The sequence below is a fragment of the Ranitomeya imitator genome, chromosome 1 (genome assembly GCF_032444005.1).
Source record: "Ranitomeya imitator isolate aRanImi1 chromosome 1, aRanImi1.pri, whole genome shotgun sequence".
NCBI lineage: Eukaryota > Metazoa > Chordata > Amphibia > Anura > Dendrobatidae > Ranitomeya > Ranitomeya imitator.
The window spans coordinates 7,930,377-7,954,220 of NC_091282.1; the positions used below are offsets into that span (position 1 = coordinate 7,930,377).

The following is a 23,844-nucleotide window of genomic DNA, read 5'->3' on the forward strand; positions in this document are numbered from 1 at the left end:
AGGGCATAGAGACAGAGCCCGATGGGCCTAGGAGAGGGGCCCAGCTCTCTTTGGTCTAAGATTGATCAGGACTCTCCACATGTATTTTCTCACTTGCATGTTGTATGGTGGTATTATTGTTGTGCATGGTATGTGGGGTTTCCTGCAGTGCTGTAAATTACTGGATATCTGCTTCATGGTCAAGCCCTGACTATCTGACTTCTTCCGGCTGACTTGGTGCCACATCCAGTTCTCTGCTCTCCATCTACATTCCTCCTGTTGGTAATGGGGAGGACTTGGTAGGAATCTACGTAGAGTTTCCCTGTGGAAAGTCCATACCCATTGTGTAGGCATTGATGGTGATAAACTAGCCATCCCTTAGACTTTCCAACTTAGTTGAGCCCTAGTCCAAATATGTTAGTTGCCCGGGGTGTCCTCACTGCCCATCGGCTTCTGGAGACAAAGGTTAGCAGTATTACATAGGCGCAGTGATTGAGGGTAGCTTTGATACTTCCCATTGTTGGAGGCAAGTATAGCTGAGAGTAGTACAGGGGGTTGGAAACCAGGACTCTTGTTTTCTCTATATTTCGAAAACAACGCAACCACCAGAACTATGGATGCATCAGGAGGACCAGACTGAATCATATAAAATAATATCGTTATTAATTAGTAGCAGCGATACAGAAAAATACAAAAAATGATAAGTAAACAAACTGTGCGAAACAGGACAGTATATATTATATATTTAAAAGGAGAATAAACCCATAAGCACAATTGGTATAACGGTCACTAGTGTATCTGTGCAAGGTAATTAATCCCCAAAATTGGGGTATAAATGATTCCCTGAAATTATTTTACAAAAGAAAAAAATTACGTGCCAAAGGTAAAAAATGCAATTATATGGTAACAAGTGGAACTCCCATAAAAGTTGTGCAATATCGTAAAAAGTATAAAGTGCTCAGGTGCAAAAAAATAAACTCAGGGAAGGATCCACTCATGCACAGAGGAAACTCCCTTAGATACTGAGCATCACTGCAAAATGATAAAGTGCTAAGTGCATATAGTGTATAATCCAGGGAAGATATTAATAAGCATTACCTTAGGGTAACTCACCGTCCTGAACACGCACACACACCCGACGCGCGTTTCGGAAATGAATTCCTTCGTCAGGGAGTTTCTCTATATTTCGTACATCTCCTTGAAACCTCTGCTGGTGGTAACATATATCTCAACCAATACGTAAAAATGAAGACAGAGCTTAAGGGTTAATGTTCGATATTCTTAGAATAAAAGCAAGAAAGTGAGAAGCTGGTATAACTAGAGGCATGTGTAAAGGTGTGGTATAGTTGGGGCTGGTGTAGGTGGGGGCTGATATATTTGGGTCTGGTATATTTCTGAGCTGGTGTAGTCAGGAGCGGATATAGTTGGTGACTGGTATATTTCAGAGCTGGTGTAGTCAGGAGCTGATATAGTTGGGGCTGGTATATTTCAGATCTGGTGTAGTCAGTAGCTGATATAGTTGGGGCTGGTATATTTCAGATCTGGTGTAGTCAGGAGCTGATATAGTTGGGGCTGGTATATTTCAGAGCTGGTGTATTCAGGAGCTGATATAGTTGGGGGCTGGTATATTTCGGAGTTGGTGTAGTCAGGAGCTGATATAGTTGGGTCTGGTATATTTCAGAGCTGGTGTAGTCAAGAGCTGATATAGTTGGGTCTGGTATATTTCGGAGCTGGTGTAGTCAGGAGCTGATATAGTTGGGGGCTGGTATATTTCAGAGCTGGTGTAGTCAGGAGCTGATATAGTTGGGGCTGGTATATTTCAGATCTGGTGTATTCAGGAGCTGATATAGTTGGGGGCTGGTATATTTCGGAGTTGGTGTAGTCAGGAGCTGATATAGTTGGGTCTGGTATATTTCAGAGCTGGTGTAGTCAGGAGCTGATATAGTTGGGGCTGGTATATTTCGGAGCTGGTGTAATCTGGAGCTGATATAGTTGGGGCTGGTATATTTCAGAGCTGGTGTAGTCAGGAGCTGATATAGTTGGGGCTGGTATATTTCAGAGCTGGTGTAGCCAGGAGTTGATATAGTTGGGGCTGGTATATTTCAGAGCTGGTGTAGCCAGGAGTTGATATAGTTGGGGGCTGGTATATTTCGGAGCTGGTGTAGTCAGGAGCTGATGTAGTTGGGGGCTGGTATATTTCAGAGCTGGTGTAGTCAGGAGCTGATATAGTTGGGGCTGGTATATTTCAGAGCTGGTGTAGCCAGGAGTTGATATAGTTGGGGCTGGTATATTTCAGAGCTGGTGTAGCCAGGAGTTGATATAGTTGGGGGCTGGTATATTTCGGAGCTGGTGTAGTCAGGAGCTGATATAGTTGGGGCTGGTATATTTCGGAGCTGGTGTAGTCAGGAGCTGATATAGTTGGGACTGGTATATTTCAGATCTGGTGTAGTCAGTAGCTGAAATATACCAGCCCCAACTATATCAGCTCCTGACTACACCAACTCCGAAATATACCAGCCCCCAACTATATCAGCTCCTGAATACACCAGATCTGAAATATACCAGCCCCAACTATATCAGCTCCTGACTACACCAGCTCTGAAATATACCAACCCCAACTATATCAGAGCTGGTGTAGTCAGGAGCTGATATAGTTGGGGCTGGTATATTTCAGATCTGGTGTAGTCAGGAGCTGATATAGTTGGGGGCTGGTATATTTCGGAGTTGGTGTAGTCAGGAGCTGATATAGTTGGGGGCTGGTATATTTCAGAGCTGGTGTAGTCAGGAGTTGATATAGTTGGGGGCTGGTATATTTCGGAGTTGGTGTAGTCAGCAGCTGATATAGTTGGGGGCTGGTATATTTCAGAGCTGGTGTAGTCAGGAGTTGATATAGTTGGGGGCTGGTATATTTCGGAGCTGGTGTAGTCAGGAGCTGATATAGTTGGGGCTGGTATATTTCAGAGCTGGTGTAGTCAGGAGTTGATATAGTTGGGGCTGGTATATTTCGGAGCTGGTGTAGTCAGGAGCTGATATAGTTGGGGCTGGTATATTTCAGAGCTGGTGTAGTCAGGAGCTGATATAGTTGGGTCTGGTATATTTCGGAGCTGGTGTAGTCAGGAGCTGATATAGTTGGGGCTGGTATATTTCAGAGCTGGTGTAGTCAGGAGCTGATATAGTTGGGGCTGGCATATTTCGGAGTTGGTGTAGTCAGGAGCTGATATAGTTGGGGGCTGGTATATTTCTGAGCTGGTGTAGTCAGGAGCTGATATAGTTGGGGCTGGTATATTTCAGAGCTGGTGTAGTCAGGAGCTGATATAGTTGGGGGCTGGTATATTTCGGAGCAGGTGTATTCAGGAGTTGATATAGTTGGGGGCTGGTATATTTCAGAGCTGGTCTAGTCAGGAGCTGATATAGTTGGGGGCTGGTATATTTCAGAGCTGGTGTAGTCAGGAGTTGATATAGTTGGGAGCTGGTATATTTCGGAGCTGGTGTAGTCAGGAGCTGATATAGTTGGAGCTGGTATATTTCAGAGCTGGTGTATTCAGGAGCTGATATAGTTGGGGCTGGTATATTTCAGAGCTGGTGTAGTCAGGAGTTGATATAGTTGGGGGCTGGTATATTCCAGAGCTGGTGTAGTCAGGAGCTGATATAGTTGGGAGCTGGTATATTTCAGAGCTGGTGTAGTCAGGAGCTGATATAGTTGGGAGCTGGTATATTTCGGAGCTGGTGTAGTCAGGAGCTGATATAGTTGGGGGCTGGTATATTTTGGAGCTGGTGTAGTCAGGAGCTGATATAGTTGGGGGCTGGTATATTTCAGAGCTGGTGTAGTCAGGAGCTTATATAGTTGGGGGCTGGTATATTTCAGAGCTGGTGTAGTCAGGAGCTGATATAGTTGGGGGCTGGTATATTTCAGAGCTGGTGTAGTCAGGAGCTGACATAGTTGGGGACTGGTATATTTCGGAGCTGGTGTAGTCAGGAGCTGAGATAGTTGGGGCTGGTATATTTCAGAGCTGGTGTAGTCAGGAGCTGATATAGTTGGGGGCTGGTATATTTCAGAGCTGGTGTAGTCAGGAGCTGATATAGTTGGGGGCTGGTATATTTCAGAGCTGGTGTAGTCAGGAGCTGATATAGTTGGGGCTGGTATATTTCAGAGCTGGTGTAGTCAGGAGCTGATATAGTTGGGGCTGGTATATTTCGGAGCTGGTGTAGTCAGGAGCTGATATAGTTGGGGGCTGGTATATTTCGGAGCTGGTGTAATCAAGAGCTGATATAGTTGGGGCTGGTATATTTCGGAGCTGGTGTAGTCAGGAGCTGATATAGTTGGGGCTGGTATATTTCGGAGCTGGTGTAGTCAGGAGCTGATATAGTTGGGGGCTGGTATATTTCGGAGCTGGTGTAGTCAGGAGCTGATATAGTTGGGGCTGGTATATTTCAGTGCTGGTGTAGTCTGGAGTTGATATATTTGGGGGCTGGTATATTTCGGAGCTGGTGTAGTCAAAAGCTGATATAGTTGGGGGCTGGTATATTCCAGAGCTGGTGTAGTCAGGAGCTGATATAGTTGGGAGCTGGTATATTTCAGAGCTGGTGTAGTCAGGAGCTGATATAGTTGGGAGCTGGTATATTTCAGAGCTGGTGTAGTCAGGAGTTGATATAGTTGGGGGCTGGTATATTTCGGAGTTGGTGTAGTCAGGAGCTGATATAGTTGGGGGCTGGTATATTTCAGAGCTGGTGTAGTCAGGAGTTGATATAGTTGGGGGCTGGTATATTTCGGAGTTGGTGTAGTCAGGAGCTGATATAGTTGGGGGCTGGTATATTTCAGAGCTGGTGTAGTCAGGAGTTGATATAGTTGGGGGCTGGTATATTTCGGAGCTGGTGTAGTCAGGAGCTGATATAGTTGGGGCTGGTATATTTCAAAGCTGGTGTAGTCAGGAGTTGATATAGTTGGGGCTGGTATATTTCGGAGCTGGTGTAGTCAGGAGCTGATATAGTTGGGGGTGGTATATTTCAGAGCTGGTGTAGTCAGGAGCTGATATAGTTGGGGCTGGTATATTTCAGAGCTGGTGTAGTCAGGAGCTGATATAGTTGGGGGCTGCTATATTTCGGAGCAGGTGTATTCAGGAGTTGATATAGTTGGGAGCTGGTATATTTCGGAGCTGGTGTAGTCAGGAGCTGATATAGTTGGGGGCTGGTATATTTCGGAGCAGGTGTATTCAGGAGTTGATATAGTTGGGGGCTGGTATATTTCAGAGCTGGTGTAGTCAGGAGCTGATATAGTTGGGGGCTGGTATATTTCAGAGCTGGTGTAGTCAGGAGTTGATATAGTTGGGAGCTGGTATATTTCGGAGCTGGTGTAGTCAGGAGCTGATATAGTTGGAGCTGGTATATTTCAGAGCTGGTGTATTCAGGAGCTGATATAGTTGGGGCTGGTATATTTCAGAGCTGGTGTAGTCAGGAGTTGATATAGTTGGGGGCTGGTATATTCCAGAGCTGGTGTAGTCAGGAGCTGATATAGTTGGGGGCTGGTATATTTCGGAGCTGGTGTAGTCAGGAGCTGATATAGTTGGGGGCTGGTATATTTCGGAGCTGGTGTAGTCAGGAGTTGATATAGTTGGGGCTGGTATATTTCAGAGCTGGTGTAGTCAGGAGTTGATATAGTTGGGGCTGGTATATTTCGGAGCTGGTGTAGTCAGGAGCTGATATAGTTGGGGGCTGGTATATTTCAGAGCTGGTGTAGTCAGGAGCTTATATAGTTGGGGGCTGGTATATTTCAGAGCTGGTGTAGTCAGGAGCTGATATAGTTGGGGGCTGGAATATTTCAGAGCTGGTGTAGTCAGGAGCTGATATAGTTGGGGACTGGTATATTTCGGAGCTGGTGTAGTCAGGAGCTGAGATAGTTGGGGCTGGTATATTTCAGAGCTGGTGTAGTCAGGAGCTGATATAGTTGGGGGCTGGTATATTTCAGAGCTGGTGTAGTCAGGAGCTGATATAGTTGGGGGCTGGTATATTTCAGAGCTGGTGTAGTCAGGAGCTGATATAGTTGGTGCTGGTATATTTCAGAGCTGGTGTAGTCAGGAGCTGATATAGTTGGGGCTGGTATATTTCAGAGCTGGTGTAGTCAGGAGCTGATATAGTTGGGGGCTGGTATATTTCGGAGCTGGTGTAGTCAAGAGCTGATATAGTTGGGGCTGGTATATTTCGGAGCTGGTGTAGTCAGGAGCTGATATAGTTGGGGGCTGGTATATTTCGGAGCTGGTGTAGTCAGGAGCTGATATAGTTGGGGCTGGTATATTTCAGTGCTGGTGTAGTCTGGAGTTGATATATTTGGGGGCTGGCATATTTCGGAGCTGGTGTAGTCAAAAGCTGATATAGTTGGGGCTGGTATATTTCAGAGCTGGTGTATTCAGGAGCTGATATAGTTGGGGGCTGGTATATTTCGGAGTTGGTGTAGTCAGGAGCTGATATAGTTGGGGGCTGGTATATTTCTGAGCTGGTGTAGTCAGGAGCTGATATAGTTGGGGGCTGGTATATTTCGGAGCTGGTGTAGTCAGGAGCTGATATAGTTGGGGCTGGTATATTTCGGAGCTGGTGTAGTCAGGAGCTGATATAGTTGGGGCTGGTATATTTCGGAGCTGGTGTAGTCAGGAGCTGATATAGTTGGGGGCTGGTATATTTCAGAGCTGGTGTAGTCAGGAGTTGATATAGTTGGGGCTGGTATATTTCGGAGCTGGTGTAGTCAGGAGCTGATATAGTTGGGGCTGGTATATTTCGGAGCTGGTGTAGTCAGGAGCTGATATAGTTGGAGCTGGTATATTTCGGAGCTGGTGTAGTCAGGAGTTGATATAGTTGGGGGCTGGTATATTTCGGAGCTGGTGTAGTCAGGAGCTGATATAGTTGGGGCTGGTATATTTCAGAGCTGGTGTAGTCAGGAGCTGATATAGTTGGGGGCTGGTATATTTCGGAGCTGGTGTAGTCAGGAGTTGATATAGTTGGGGCTGGTATATTTCGGAGCTGGTGTAGTCAGGAGCTGATATAGTTGGGGCTGGTATATCTCAGAGCTGGTGTATTCAGGAGCTGATATAGTTGGGGCTGGTATATTTCAGAGCTGGTGTATTCAGGAGCTGATATAGTTGGGGCTGGTATATTTCAGAGCTGGTGTAGTCAGGAGCTGATATAGTTGGGGGCTGGTATATTTCGGAGCTGGTGTAGTCAGGAGCTGATATAGTTGGGGCTGGTATATTTCAGAGCTGGTGTAGTCAGGAGCTGATATAGTTGGGGGCTGGTATATTTCGGAGCTGGTGTAGTCAGGAGTTGATATAGTTGGGGCTGGTATATTTCGGAGCTGGTGTAGTCAGGAGCTGATATAGTTGGGGCTGGTATATCTCAGAGCTGGTGTATTCAGGAGCTGATATAGTTGGGGCTGGTATATTTCAGAGCTGGTGTATTCAGGAGCTGATATAGTTGGGGCTGGTATATTTCGGAGCTGGTGTATTCAGGAGCTGATATAGTTGGAGCTGGTATATTTCGGAGCTGGTGTAGTCAGGAGCTGATATAGTTGGGGCTGGTATATTTCAGAGCTGGTGTAGTCAGGAGCTGATATAGTTGAGGGCTGGTATATTTCAGAGCTGGTGTATTCAGGAGCTGATATAGTTGGGGCTGGCATATTTCAGAGCTGGTGTAGTCAGGAGTTGATATAGTTGGGGGCTGGTATATTTCGGAGCTGGTGTAGTCAGGAGTTGATATAGTTGGGGCTGGTATATTTCGGAGCTGGTGTAGTCAGGAGCTGATATAGTTGGGGCTGGTATATTTCAGAACTGGTGTATTCAGGAGCTGATATAGTTGGGGCTGGTATATTTCAGAGCTGGTGTAGTCAGGAGTTGATATAGTTGGGGGCTGGTATATTTCGGAGCTGGTGTAGTCAGGAGTTGATATAGTTGGGGCTGGTATACTTCGGAGCTGGTGTAGTCAGGAGCTGATATAGTTGGGGCTGGTATATTTCGGAGCTGGTGTAGTCAGGAGCTGATATAGTTGGGTCTGGTATATTTCGGAGCTGGTGTAGTCAGGAGCTGATATAGTTGGGGCTGGTATATTTCAGAGCTGGTGTAGTCAGGAGCTGATATAGTTGGGGCTGGTATATTTCAGAGCTGGTGTAGTTAGGAGCTGATATAGTTGGGGCTGGTATATTTCAGAGCTGGTGTAGTCAGGAGCTGATATAGATGGGGGCTGGTATATTTCAGAGCTGGTGTAGTCAGGAGTTGATATAGTTGGGGCTGGTATATTTCAGAGCTGGTGTAGTCAGGAGCTGATATAGATGGGGGCTGGTCTATTTCAGAGCTGGTGTAGCCAGGAGTTGATATAGTTGGGGGCTGGTATATTTCGGAGCTGGTGTAGTCAGGAGCTGATATAGTTGGGGCTGGTATATTTCGGAGCTGGTGTAGTCAGGAGCTGATATAGTTGGGGCTGGTATATTTCAGATCTGGTGTAGTCAGGAGCTGATATAGTTGGGGCTGGTATATTTCAGAGCTGGTGTAGTCAGGAGTTGATATAGTTGGGGGCTGGTATATTTCGGAGCTGGTGTAGTCAGGAGTTGATATAGTTGGGGCTGGTATATTTCGGAGCTGGTGTAGTCAGGAGCTGATATAGTTGGGGCTGGTATATTTCAGAGCTGGTGTAGTCAGGAGCTGATATAGTTGGGTCTGGTATATTTCGGAGCTGGTGTAGTCAGGAGCTGATATAGTTGGGGCTGGTATATTTCAGAGCTGGTGTAGTCAGGAGCTGATATAGTTGGGGCTGGTATATTTCAGAGCTGGTGTAGTCAGGAGCTGATATAGTTGGGGCTGGTATATTTCAGATCTGGTGTAGTCAGGAGCTGATATAGTTGGGGCTGGTATATTTCAGAGCTGGTGTAGCCAGAAGTTGATATAGTTGGGGGCTGGTATATTTCGGAGCTGGTGTAGTCAGGAGCGGATATAGTTGGGGCTGGTAATTTCAGAGCTGGTGTAGTCAGGAGCTGATATAGTTGGGGACTGGTATATTTCAGAGCTGGTGTAGTCAGGAGCTGATATAGTTGGGGCTGGTATATTTCAGAGCTGGTGTATTCAGGAGCTGATATAGTTGGGGGCTGGTATATTTCGGAGCTGGTGTAGTCAGGAGCTGATATAGTTGGGGACTGGTATATTTCGGAGCTGGTGTAGTCAGGAGCTGATATAGTTGGGGCTGGTATATTTCAGAGCTGGTGTAGTCAGGAGCTGATATAGTTGGGGACTGGTATAATTCGGAGCTGGTGTTTATTCAGGAGCTGAGATAGTTGGGGCTGATATATTTCAGAGCTGGTGTAATCAGGAGCTCATATAGTTGGGGGCTGGTATATTTCAGAGCTGGTGTAGTCAGGAGCTGATATAGATGGGGGCTGGTATATTTCGGAGCTGGTGTAGTCAGGAGCTGATATAGTTGGGGGCTGGTATAATTCGGAGTTGGTGTATTCAGGAGCTGATATAGTTGGGGGCTGGTATATTTCGCAGCTGGTGTAGTCAGGAGCTGATATAGTTGGGGCTGGTATATTTCGGAGCTGGTGTAGTCAGGAGCTGATATAGTTGGGGCTGGTATATTTCGGAGCTGGTGTAGTCAGGAGCTGATATAGTTGGGGCTGGTATATTTCGGAGCTGGTGTAGTCAGGAGCTGATATAGTTGGGTCTGGTATATTTCGGAGCTGGTGTAGTCAGGAGCTGATATAGTTGGGGCTGGTATATTGCGGAGCTGGTGTAATCTGGAGCTGATATAGTTGGGGCTGGTATATTTCAGAGCTGGTGTAGTCAGGAGCTGATGTAGTTGGGGGCTGGTATATTTCAGAGCTGGTGTAGTCAGGAGCTGATATAGTTGGGGGCTGGTATATTTCAGAGCTGGTGTAGTCAGGAGCTGATATAGTTGGAGGCTGGTATATTTCAGAGCTGGTGTAGTCAGGAGCTGATATAGTTGGGGGCTGGTATATTTCGGAGCTGGTGTAGTCAGGAGCGGATATAGTTGGGGGCTGGTATATTTCGGAGCTGGTGTAGTCAGGAGCTGATATAGTTGGGGCTGGTATATTTCGGAGCTGGTGTAGTCAAGAGCTGATATAGTTGGGGCTGGTATATTTCAGAGCTGGTGTAGTCACAAGCTGATATAGTCGGGCTGGTATATTTCGGAGCTGGTGTAGTCAGGAGCTGATATAGTTGGGGGCTGGTATATTTCAGAGCTGGTGTAGTCAGGAGCTGATATAGTTGGGGGCTGGTATATTTCGGAGCTGGTGTAGTCAGGAGGTGATATAGTTGGGGCTGGTATATTTCAGTGCTGGTGTAGTCTGGAGTTGATATATTTGGGGGCTGGTATATTTCGGAGCTGGTGTAGTCAAAAGCTGATATAGTTGGGGCTGGTATATTTCAGAGCTGGTGTAGTCAGGAGCTGATATAGTTGGGGGCTGGTATATTTCGGAGCTGGTGTAGTCAGGAGGTGATATAGTTAAGGCTGGTGTATTTCGGAGCTGGTGCAGTCAGGAGCTGATATAGTTGGGGACTGGTATATTTCGGAGCTGGTGTAGTCAGGAGCTGATATAGTTGGGGCTGGTATATTTCAGTGCTGGTGTAGTCAGGAGCTGATATAGTTGGGGGCTGGTATATTTCAGAGCTGGTGTAGTCAGGAGCTGATATAGTTGGGGGCTGGTATATTTCAGAGCTGGTGTAATCAGGAGCTTATATAGTTGGGGGCTGGTATATTTCAGAGGTTGTGTAGTCAGGAGCTGATATAGTTGGGGGCTGGTATATTTCAGAGCTGGTGTAGTCAGGAGCTGATATAGATGGGGGCTGGTATATTTCAGAGCTGGTGTAGTCACAAGCTGATATAGTTGGGGCTGGAATATTTCAGAGCTGGTGTAGTCAGGAGCTGATATAGTTGGGGCTGGTATATTTCAGAGCTGGTGTAGTCAGGAGCTGATATAGTTGGGGCTGGTATATTTCAGAGCTGGTGTAGTCAGGAGCTGATATAGTTGGGGACTGGTATATTTCAGAGCTGGTGTAGTCAAGAGCTGATATAGTTGGGGGCTGGTATATTTCAGAGCTGGTGTAGTCACAAGCTGATATAGTTGGAGCTGGTATATTTCAGAGCTGGTGTAGTCAGGAGCTGATATAGTTGGGGGCTGGAATATTTCAGAGCTGGTGTAGTCAGGAGCTGATATAGTTGGGGCTGGTATATTTCAGAGCTGGTGTAGTCAGGAGCTGATATAGTTGGGGCTGGTATATTTCAGAGCTGGTGTAGTCAGGAGCTGATATAGTTGGGGACTGGTATATTTCAGAGCTGGTGTAGTCAGGAGCTGATATAGTTGGGGGCTGGTATATTTCAGAGCTGGTGTAGTCAGGAGCTGATATAGTTGGAGGCTGGTATATTTCAGAGCTGGTGTAATCAGGAGCGGATATAGTTGGGGCTGGTAATTTCAGAGCTGGTGTAGTCAGGAGCTGATATAGTTGGGGACTGGTATATTTCAGAGCTGGTGTAGTCAGGAGCTGATATAGTTGGGGCTGGTATATTTCAGAGCTGGTGTAGTCAGGAGCTGATATAGTTGGGGACTGGTATATTTCAGAGCTGGTGTAGTCAGGAGCGGATATAGTTGGGGGCTGGTATATTTCTGAGCTGGTGTAGTCAGGAGCTGATATAGATGGGGGCTGGTATATTTCGGAGCTGGTGTAGTCAGGAGCTGATATAGTTGGAGGCTGGTATATTTCGGAGTTGGTGTATTCAGGAGCTGATATAGTTGGGGGCTGGTATATTTCGGAGCTGGTGTAGTCAGGAGCTGATATAGTTGGGGACTGGTATATTTCGGAGCTGGTGTAGTCAGGAGCTGATATAGTTGGGGCTGGTATATTTCAGAGCTGGTGTAGTCAGGAGCTGATATAGTTGGGGACTGGTATATTTCGGAGCTGGTGTTTATTCAGGAGCTGAGATAGTTGGGGCTGATATATTTCAGAGCTGGTGTAATCAGGACCTGATAAAGTTGGGGGCTGGTATATTTCAGAGCTGGTGTAGTCAGGAGCTGATATAGATGGGGGCTGGTATATTTCAGAGCTGGTGTAGTCAGGAGCTTATATAGATGGGGGCTGGTATATTTCGGAGCTGGTGTAGTCAGGAGCTGATATAGTTGGGGGCTGGAATATTTTGGAGTTGGTGTATTCAGGAGCTGATATAGTTGGGGGCTGGTATATTTCGCAGCTGGTGTAGTCAGGAGCTGATATAGTTGGGGCTGGTATATTTCGGAGCTGGTGTAGTCAGGAGCTGATATAGTTGGGGCTGGTATATTTCGGAGCTGGTGTAGTCAGGAGCTGATATAGTTGGGTCTGGTATATTTCGGAGCTGGTGTAGTCAGGAGCTGATATAGTTGGGGCTGGTATATTTCGGAGCTGGTGTAATCTGGAGCTGATATAGTTGGGGATGGTATATTTCAGAGCTGGTGTAGTCAGGAGCTGATGTAGTTGGGGGCTGGTATATTTCAGAGCTGGTGTAGTCAGGAGCTGATATAGTTGGTGGCTGGTATATTTCAGAGCTGGTGTAGTCAGGAGCTGATATAGTTGGGGGCTGGTATATTTCGGAGCTGGTGTAGTCAGGAGCGGATATAGTTGGGGGCTGGTATATTTCGGAGCTGGTGTAGTCAGGAGCTGATATAGTTGGGGCTGGTATATTTCGGAGCTGGTGTAGTCAGGAGCTGATATAGTTGGGGCTGGTATATTTCAGAGCTGGTGTAGTCACAAGCTGATATAGTCGGGCTGGTATATTTCGGAGCTGGTGTAGTCAGGAGCTGATATAGTTGGGGGCTGGTATATTTCAGAGCTGGTGTAGTCAGGAGCTGATATAGTTGGGGGCTGGTATATTTCGGAGCTGGTGTAGTCAGGAGGTGATATAGTTAAGGCTGGTGTATTTCGGAGCTGGTGTAGTCAGGAGCTGATATAGTTGGGGCTGGTATATTTCAGTGCTGGTGTAGTCTGGAGTTGATATATTTGGGGGCTTGTATATTTCGGAGCTGGTGTAGTCAAAAGCTGATATAGTTGGGGCTGGTATATTTCAGAGCTGGTGTAGTCAGGAGCTGATATAGTTGGGGGCTGGTATATTTCAGAGCTGGTGTAGTCAGGAGCTGATATAGATGGGGGCTGGTATATTTCAGAGCTGGTGTAGTCACAAGCTGATATAGTTGGGGCTGGAATATTTCAGAGCTGGTGTAGTCAGGAGCTGATATAGTTGGGGCTGGTATATTTCAGAGCTGGTGTAGTCAGGAGCTGAGATAGTTGGGGCTGGTATATTTCGGAGCTGGTGTAGTCAGGAGATGATATAGTTGGGGGCTGGTATATTTCGGAGCTGGTGTAGTCAGGAGCTGATATAGTTGGGGCTGGTATATTTCGGAGCTGGTGTAGTCAGGAGCTGATATAGTTGGGGGCTGGTATATTTCAGAGCTGGTGTAGTCAGGAGCTGATATAGTTGGGGCTGGTATATTTCGGAGCTGGTGTTTATTCAGGAGCTGAGATAGTTGGGGCTGGTATATTTCAGAGCTGGTGTAGTCAGGAGCTGATATAGTTGGGGGCTGGTTTATTTCAGAGCTGGTGTAGTCAGGAGCTGATATATTTGGGGGCTGGTATATTTCAGAGCTGGTGTAGTCAGAAGCTGATATAGTTGGCGGCTGGTATATTTCAGAGCTGGTGTAGTCAGGAGCTGATATAGTTGGGGGCTGGTATATTTCAGAGCTGGTGTAGTCAGGAGCTGATATAGTTGGTGACTGGTATATTTCGGAGCTGGTGTAGTCAGGAGCTGAGATAGTTGGGGCTGGTATATTTCAGAGCTGGTGTAGTCAGGAGCTGATATAGTTGGGGGCTGGTATATTTCAGAGCTGGTGTAGTCAGGAGCTGATATAGTTGGGGGCTGGTATATTTCAGAGCTGGTGTAGTCAGGAGCTGATATAGTTGGGGGCTGGTATATTTCGGAGCTGGTGTAGTCAGGAGCGGATATAGTTGGGGGCTGGTATATTTCAGAGCTGGTGTAGTCAGGAGCTGATATAGTTGGGGACTGGTATATTTCGGAGCTGGTGTAGTCAGGAGCTGAGATAGTTGGGGCTAGTATATTTCAGAGCTGGTGTAGTCAGGAGCTGATATAGTTGGGGCTGGTACAATTCAGAGCTGGTGTAGTCAGGAGGTGATATAGTTGGGGGCTGGTATATTTCAGAGTTGATGTAGTCAAGAGCTGATATAGTTGGGGGCTGGTATATTTCAGAGCTGGTGAAGTCAGGAGCTGATATAGTTGAGTCTGGTATATTTCGGAGCTGGTGTAGTCAGGAGCTGATATAGTTGGGGCTGGTATATTTCAGAGCTGGTGTAGTCAGGAGCTGATATAGTTGGGGCTGGTATATTTCGGAGCTGGTGTAGTCAGGAGCGGATATAGTTGGGGGCTGGTATATTTCGGAGATGCTGTAGTCAGGGGCTGATATAGTTGGAGCTGGTATATTTCAGAGCTGGTGTAGTCAGGAGCGGATATAGTTGGGGGCTGGTATATTTCAGAGCTGGTGTAGTCAGGAGCTGATATAGATGGGGGCTGGTATATTTCAGAGCTGGTGTAGTCAGGAGCTGATATAGATGGGGGCTGGTATATTTCGGAGCTGGTGTAGTCAGGAGCTGATATAGTTGGGGGCTGGTATATTTCGGAGTTGGTGTATTCAGGAGCTGATATAGTTGGGGGCTGGTATATTTCGCAGCTGGTGTAGTCAGGAGCTGATATAGTTGGGGCTGGTATATTTCGGAGCTGGTGTAGTCAGGAGCTGATATAGTTGGGGCTGGTATATTTCGGAGCTGGTGTAGTCAGGAGCTGATATAGTTGGGTCTGGTATATTTCGGAGCTGGTGTAGTCAGGAGCTGATATAGTTGGGGCTGGTATATTTCGGAGCTGGTGTAATCTGGAGCTGATATAGTTGGGGCTGGTATATTTCAGAGCTGGTGTAGTCAGGAGCTGATGTAGTTGGGGGCTGGTATATTTCAGAGCTGGTGTAGTCAGGAGCTGATATAGTTGGAGGCTGGTATATTTCAGAGCTGGTGTAGTCAGGAGCTGATATAGTTGGGGGCTGGTATATTTCGGAGCTGGTGTAGTCAGGAGCGGATATAGTTGGGGGCTGGTATATTTCGGAGCTGGTGTAGTCAGGAGCTGATATAGTTGGAGGCTGGTATATTTCAGAGCTGGTGTAGTCAGGAGCTGATATAGTTGGGGGCTGGTATATTTCGGAGCTGGTGTAGTCAGGAGCGGATATAGTTGGGGGCTGGTATATTTCGGAGCTGGTGTAGTCAGGAGCTGATATAGTTGGGGCTGGTATATTTCGGAGCTGGTGTAGTCAGGAGCTGATATAGTTGGGGCTGGTATATTTCAGAGCTGGTGTAGTCACAAGCTGATATAGTCGGGCTGGTATATTTCGGAGCTGGTGTAGTCAGGAGCTGATATAGTTGGGGGCTGGTATATTTCAGAGCTGGTGTAGTCAGGAGCTGATATAGTTGGGGGCTGGTATATTTCGGAGCTGGTGTAGTCAGGAGGTGATATAGTTAAGGCTGGTGTATTTCGGAGCTGGTGTAGTCAGGAGCTGATATAGTTGGGGACTGGTATATTTCGGAGCTGGTGTAGTCAGGAGCTGATATAGTTGGGGCTGGTATATTTCAGTGCTGGTGTAGTCTGGAGTTGATATAGTTGGGGGCTGGTATATTTCGGAGCTGGTGTAGTCAAAAGCTGATATAGTTGGGGCTGGTATATTTCAGAGCTGGTGTAGTCAGGAGCTGATATAGTTGGGGGCTGGTATATTTCAGAGCTGGTGTAGTCAGGAGCTGATATAGATGGGGGCTGGTATATTTCAGAGCTGGTGTAGTCACAAGCTGATATAGTTGGGGCTGGAATATTTCAGAGCTGGTGTAGTCAGGAGCTGATATAGTTGGGGCTGGTATATTTCAGAGCTGGTGTAGTCAGGAGCTGAGATAGTTGGGGCTGGTATATTTCGGAGCTGGTGTAGTCAGGAGATGATATAGTTGGGGGCTGGTATATTTCGGAGCTGGTGTAGTCAGGAGCTGATATAGTTGGGGCTGGTATATTTCGGAGCTGGTGTAGTCAGGAGCTGATATAGTTGGGGGCTGGTATATTTCAGAGCTGGTGTAGTCAGGAGCTGATATAGTTGGGGCTGGTATATTTCGGAGCTGGTGTTTATTCAGGAGCTGAGATAGTTGGGGCTGGTATATTTCAGAGCTGGTGTAGTCAGGAGCTGATATAGTTGGGGGCTGGTTTATTTCAGAGCTGGTGTAGTCAGGAGCTGATATATTTGGGGGCTGGTATATTTCAGAGCTGGTGTAGTCAGAAGCTGATATAGTTGGCGGCTGGTATATTTCAGAGCTGGTGTAGTCAGGAGCTGATATAGTTGGGGGCTGGTATATTTCAGAGCTGGTGTAGTCAGGAGCTGATATAGTTGGTGACTGGTATATTTCGGAGCTGGTGTAGTCAGGAGCTGAGATAGTTGGGGCTGGTATATTTCAGAGCTGGTGTAGTCAGGAGCTGATATAGTTGGGGGCTGGTATATTTCAGAGCTGGTGTAGTCAGGAGCTGATATAGTTGGGGGCTGGTATATTTCAGAGCTGGTGTAGTCAGGAGCTGATATAGTTGGGGGCTGGTATATTTCGGAGCTGGTGTAGTCAGGAGCGGATATAGTTGGGGGCTGGTATATTTCAGAGCTGGTGTAGTCAGGAGCTGAGATAGTTGGGGCTGGTATATTTCAGAGCTGGTGTAGTCAGGAGCTGATATAGTTGGGGCTGGTACATTTCAGAGCTGGTGTAGTCAGGAGCTGATATAGTTGGGGACTGGTATATTTCGGAGCTGGTGTAGTCAGGAGCTGATATAGTTGGGGCTGGTATATTTCGGAGCTGGTGTAGTCAGGAGGTGATATAGTTGGGGGCTGGTATATTTCAGAGTTGATGTAGTCAAGAGCTGATATAGTTGGGGGTTGGTATATTTCAGAACTGGTGTAGTCAGGAGCTGATATAGTTGAGTCTGGTATATTTCGGAGCTGGTGTAGTCAGGAGCTGATATAGTTGGGGCTGGTATATTTCAGAGCTGGTGTAGTCAGGAGCTGATATAGTTGGGGCTGGTATATTTCGGAGCTGGTGTAGTCAGGAGCGGATATAGTTGGGGGCTGGTATATTTCGGAGATGCTGTAGTCAGGGGCTGATATAGTTGGAGCTGGTATATTTCAGAGCTGGTGTAGTCAGGAGCGGATATAGTTGGGGGCTGGTATATTTCAGAGCTGGTGTAGTCAGGAGCTGATATAGTTGGGGCTGGTATATTTCAGAGCTGGTGTAGTCAGGAGATGATATAGTTGGGGCTGGTATATTTCAGAGCTGGTGTAGTCAGGAACTGATATAGTTGGGGCTGGTATATTTCGGGGCTGGTGTAGTCAGGAGCGGATATAGTTGGGGGCTGGTATATTTCGGAGCTGGTGCAGTCAAGAGCTGATATAGTTGGGGGCTGGTATATTTCAGAGCTGGTGTAGTCAGGAGCTGATATAGTTGAGTCTGGTATATTTCGGAGCTGGTGTAGTCAGGAGCTGATATAGTTGGGGCTGGTATATTTCGGAGCTTGTGTAATCTGGAGCTGTTATAGTTGGGGCTGGTATATTTCAGAGCTGGTGTAGTCAGGAGCTGATGTATTTGGGGGCTGGTATATTTCAGAGCTGGTGTAGTCAGGAGCTGATATAGTTGGGGGCTGGTATATTTCAGAGCTGGTGTAGTCAGGAGCTGATATAGTTGGGGGCTGGTATATTTCAGAGCTGGTGTAGTCAGGAGCTGATATAGTTGGGGCTGGTATATTTCGGAGCTGGTGTAGTCAGGAGCTGATATAGTTGGGGGCTGGTATATTTCAGAGCTGGTGTAGTCAGGAGCTGATATAGTTGGGGCTGGTATATTTCAGAGCTGGTGTAGTCAGGAGCTGATATAGTTGGGGGCTGGTATATTTCAGAGCTGGTGTAGTCAGGAGCTGATATAGTTGGGGCTGGTATATTTCAGAGCTGGTGTAGTCAGGAGCTGATATAGTTGGGGCTGGTATATTTCGGAGCTGGTGTAGTCAGGAGCGGATATAGTTGGGGGCTGGTATATTTCAGAGCTGGTGTAGTCAGGAGCTGATATAGTTGGGGGCTTGTATATTTCAGAGCTGGTGTAGTCAGGAGCTGATATAGTTGGGGCTGGTATATTTCAGAGCTGGTGTAGTCAGGAGTTGATATAGTTGGGGGCTGGTATATTTCGGAGCTGGTGTAGTCAGGGGCTGATATAGTTGGAGCTGGTATATTTTGGAGCTGGTGTAGTCAGGGGCTGATATAGTTGGGGCTGGTATATTTCAGAGCTGGTGTAGTCAGGAGTTGATATAGTTGGGGGCTGGTATATTTCAGAGCTGGTGTAGTCAGGAGCGGATATAGTTGGGGGCTGGTATATTTCGGAGCTGGTGTGATCAGGGGCTGATATAGTTGGAGCTGGTATATTTTGGAGCTGGTGTAGTCAGGAGCTGATATAGTTGGGGCTGGTATATTTCAGAGCTGGTGTAGTCAGGAGGTGATATAGTTGGGGCTGGTATATTTCGGAGCTGGTGTAGTCAGGAGCGGATATAGTTGGGGGCTGGTATATTTCGGAGCTGGTGTAGTCAGTAGCTGATATAGTTTGGGGCTGGTATATTTCGGAGCTGGTGTAGTCAGGAGTTGATATAGTTGGGGCTGGTATATTTCGGAGCTGTGTAGTCAGGAGTTGATATAGTTGGGGCTGGTATATTTCGGAGCTGTGTAGTCAGGAGCTGATATAGTTGGGGCTGGTATATTTCAGAGCTGGTGTAGTTAGGAGGTGATATAGTTGGGGGCTGGTATATTTCAGAGCTGGTGTAGTCAGGAGCTGATATAGTTGGGGCTGGTATATTTCAGAGCTGGTGTAGTCAGGAGCTGATATAGTTGAGGGCTGGTATATTTCGGAGCTGGTGTAGTCAGGAGCTGATATAGTTGGGGCTGGTATATTTCAGAGCTGGTGTAGTCAGGAGCTGATATAGTTGGGGCTGGTATATTTCGGAGCTGGTGTAGTCAGGAGGTGATATAGTTGGGGGCTGGTATATTTCAGAGCTGGTGTAGTCAGGAGCTGATATAGTTGGGGCTGGTATATTTCAGAGCTGGTGTAGTCAGGAGCTGATATAGTTGAGGGCTGGTATATTTCGGAGCTGGTGTAGTCAGGAGGTGATATAGTTGGGGGCTGGTATATTTCAGAGCTGGTGTAGTCAGGAGCTGATATAGTTGGGGCTGGTATATTTCAGAGCTGGTGTACTCAGGAGCTGATATAGTTGAGGGCTGGTATATTTCGGAGCTGGTGTATTAAGGAGCTGATATAGTTGGGGGTTGGTATATTTCAGAGCTGGTGTAGTCAGGAGCTGATATAGTTGGGGCTGGTATATTTCGGAGCTGGTGTAGTCAGGAGTTGATATAGTTGGGGGCTGGTATATTTCGGAGCTGGTGTAGTCAGGAGCTGATATAGTTGGGGCTGGTGTATTTCGGAGCAGGTGTATTCAGGAGGTGATATAGTTGGGGCTGGTATATTTCGGAGCAGGTGTATTCAGGAGGTGATATAGTTGGGGCTGGTATATTTCGGAGCTGGTGTAGTCAGGAGCTGTTATAGATGGGGCTGGTATATTTCGGAGCTGGTGTAGTCAGGAGCTGATATAGTTGGGGCTGGTATATTTCGGAGCTGGTGTAGTCAGGAGGTGATATAGTTGGGGCTGGTATATTTCGGAGCTGGTGTAGTCAGGAGCTGATATAGTTGGGGCTGGTATATTTCAGAGCTGGTGTAGTCACAAGCTGATATAGTCGGGGCTGGTATATTTCGGAGCTGGTGTAGTCAGGAGCTGATATAGTTGGGGGCTGGTATATTTCAGAGCTGGTGTAGTCAGGAGGTGATATAGTTGAGGCTGATATATTTCGGAGCTGGTGTAGTCAGGAGCTGATATAGTTGGGGCTGGTATATTTCAGAGCTGGTGTAGTCACAAGCTGATATAGTTGGGGGCTGGTATATTTCAGAGCTGGTGTAGTCAGGAGCTGATATATTCGGGGCTGATATATCTCGGAGTTGGTGTAGTCAGGAGCCGATATAGTTGGGGGCTGGTATATTTCAGAGCTGGTGTATTCAGGAGCTGATATAGTTGGGGACTGATTTATTTCGGAGCTGGTGTAATCAGGAGCTGATATAGTTGGGGATTGGTATATTTCAGTGCTGGTGTAGTCAGGAGCTGATATAGTTGGGGGCTGGTATAATTCAGAGCTGGTGTAGTCAGGAGCTGATATAGTTGGGAGCTTGTATATTTCGGAGCTGGTGTAGTCAGGAGCTGAGATAGTTGGGGGCTGCTATATTTCAGAGCTGGTGTAGTCAGGAGCTGATATAGTTGGGGCTGGTATATTTCAGAGCTGGTGTAGTCAGGAGCTGATAGTTGGGGGCTGGTATATTTCAGAGCTGGTGTAGTCAGGAGCTGATATAGTTGGAGCTGGTATATTTCGGAGCTGGTGTAGTCAGGAGCTGATATAGTTGGGGCTGGTATATTTCAGAGCTGGTGTAGTCAGGAGCTGATATAGTTGGGGCTGGTATATTTCGGAGCTGGTGTAGTCAGGAGGTGATATAGTTGGGGGCTGGTATATTTCAGAGCTGGTGTAGTCAGGAGCTGATATAGTTGGGGCTGGTATATTTCAGAGCTGGTGTAGTCAGGAGCTGATATAGTTGAGGGCTGGTATATTTCGGAGCTGGTGTAGTCAGGAGGTGATATAGTTGGGGGCTGGTATATTTCAGAGCTGGTGTAGTCAGGAGCTGATATAGTTGGGGCTGGTATATTTCAGAGCTGGTGTAGTCAGGAGCTGATATAGTTGAGGGCTGGTATATTTCGGAGCTGGTGTATTCAGGAGCTGATATAGTTGGGGGCTGGTATATTTCAGAGCTGGTGTAGTCAGGAGCTGATATAGTTGGGGCTGGTATATTTCGGAGCTGGTGTAGTCAGGAGTTGATATAGTTGGGGGCTGGTATATTTCGGAGCTGGTGTAGTCAGGAGCTGATATAGTTGGGGCTGGTGTATTTCGGAGCAGGTGTATTCAGGAGGTGATATAGTTGGGGCTGGTATATTTCGGAGCAGGTGTATTCAGGAGGTGATATAGTTGGGGCTGGTATATTTCGGAGCTGGTGTAGTCAGGAGCTGTTATAGATGGGGCTGGTATATTTCGGAGCTGGTGTAGTCAGGAGCTGATATAGTTGGGGCTGGTATATTTCGGAGCTGGTGTAGTCAGGAGGTGATATAGTTGGGGCTGGTATATTTCGGAGCTGGTGTAGTCAGGAGCTGATATAGTTGGGGCTGGTATATTTCAGAGCTGGTGTAGTCACAAGCTGATATAGTCGGGGCTGGTATATTTCGGAGCTGGTGTAGTCAGGAGCTGATATAGTTGGGGGCTGGTATATTTCAGAGCTGGTGTAGTCAGGAGGTGATATAGTTGAGGCTGATATATTTCGGAGCTGGTGTAGTCAGGAGCTGATATAGTTGAGGCTGATATATTTCGGAGCTGGTGTAGTCACAAGCTGATATAGTTGGGGGCTGGTATATTTCAGAGCTGGTGTAGTCAGGAGCTGATATATTCGGGGCTGATATATCTCGGAGTTGGTGTAGTCAGGAGCCGATATAGTTGGGGGCTGGTATATTTCAGAGCTGGTGTATTCAGGAGCTGATATAGTTGGGGACTGATTTATTTCGGAGCTGGTGTAATCAGGAGCTGATATAGTTGGGGATTGGTATATTTCAGTGCTGGTGTAGTCATGAGCTGATATAGTTGGGGGCTGGTATAATTCAGAGCTGGTGTAGTCAGGAGCTGATATAGTTGGGAGCTTGTATATTTCGGAGCTGGTGTAGTCAGGAGCTGAGATAGTTGGGGGCTGCTATATTTCAGAGCTGGTGTAGTCAGGAGCTGATATAGTTGGGGCTGGTATATTTCAGAGCTGGTGTAGTCAGGAGCTGATAGTTGGGGGCTGGTATATTTCAGAGCTGGTGTAGTCAGGAGCTGATATAGTTGGGGCTGGTATAGTCAGGAGCTGATATAGTTGGAGCTGGTATATTTCGGAGCTGGTGTAGTCAGGAGCTGATATAGTTGGGGCTGGTATATTTCAGAGCTGGTGTAGTCAGGAGCTGATATAGTTGGAGCTGGTATATTTCGGAGCTGGTGTAGTCAGGAGCTGATATAGTTGGGGCTGGTATATTTCAGAGCTGGTGTAGTCAGGAGCTGATATAGTTGGGGCTGGTATATTTCAGAGCTGGTGTAGTCAGGAGCTGATATAGTTGGGGGCTGGTATATTTCAGAGCTGGTGTAGTTAGGAGCTGATATAGTTGTGGCTGGTGTATTTCAGAGCTGGTGTAGTCAGGAGCTGATATAGTTGGAGCTGGTATATTTCGGGGCTGGTGTAGTCAGGAGTTGATATAGTTGGGACTGGTATATTTCAGAGCTGGTGTAGTCATGAGTTGATATAGTTGGAGCTGGTATATTTCATAGCTGGTGTAGTCAGGAGCTGATATAGTTGGGGGCTGGTATATTTCATAGCTGGTGTAGTCAGGAGCTGATATAGTTGGGGCTGGAATATTTTGGAGCTGGTGTAGTCAGGAGTTGATATAGTTGGGGCTGGTATATTTCGGAGCTGGTGTAGTCAGGAGTTGATATAGTTGGGGCTGGTATATTTTGGAGCTGGTGTAGTCAGGAGTTGATATAGTTGGGGCTGGTATATTTCGGAGCTGGTGTAGTCAGGAGTTGATATAGTTGGGGCTGGTATATTTCGGAGCTGGTGTAGTCAGGAGTTGATATAGTTGGGGGCTGGTATATTTCAGAGCTGGTGTAGTCAGGAGCTGATATAGTTGGGGCTGGTATATTTCGGAGCTGGTGTAGTCAGGAGCTGATATAGTTGGGGCTGGTATATTTCACAGCTGGTGTAGTCAGGAGCTGATATAGTTGGGGCTGGTATATTTCAGAGCTGGTGTAGTCAGGAGCTGATATAGTTGGGGCTGGTATATTTCGGAGCTGGTGTAGTCAGGAGCTGATATAGTTGGGAGCTGGTATATTTCAGAGCTGGTGTAGTCAGGAGCTGATATAGTTGGGGCTGATATATTTCGGAGCTGGTGTAGTCAGTAGGGTTGAGCGAATCGGGTCGGCCACTTTCAGAAGTCGCCGACTTTTGGCAAAGTCGGGTTTCATGAAACCCGACCCGACCCCTGTGTGGGGTCGGCCATGAAGTCGGCGATCTTCTGAATGTGGTATCGGAATTCCTATCCCGATTTCCGATATGTTTGCAATATCGGAAATCAGTATCGGAATCCATATTTAATGTAAAATTAAGAATTAAAATAAAAAATATCGCTATACTTACCCTCTGACGCGCCCTGGTACTAACCGGGAACCTTCCTTCCTTCGAATCAGCGCTTGCAGGACCTTGCGGTGACGTCGCAGTGACGTAGCGGCTTGTGATTGGTCGCGCGGCCGCCCATGTGACCGCTCGCGCGACCAATCACAAGCCGCGACGTCACGCAAGGTCCCGCAAGCGCTGATTCTTAGGAAGCAAGGCTGCCGGAAAGAAGCAGGGCACGTCCGAGGGTGAGTATATACCTAATAGGAATATACTCACCCTCGGACGCGCCCTGCTTCTTTCCGGCAGCCTTCCTTCCTAAGAATCAGCGCTTGCAGGACCTTGCGAGACGTCGCGGCTTGTGATTGGTCGCGCGAGCGGTCACATGGGCGGCCGCGCGACCAATCACAAGCCG

At 47.1% G+C, this 23,844-nt stretch overlaps 1 protein-coding gene across 2 annotated transcripts in view; it reads left to right on the top strand.

Annotated features, from left to right (window-relative positions):
* The window catches only part of LOC138657569 (uncharacterized), a 191,216-nt gene that overhangs the window by 63,317 nt on the left and 104,055 nt on the right, over positions 1–23,844 (top strand). The window lies entirely within an intron of this gene.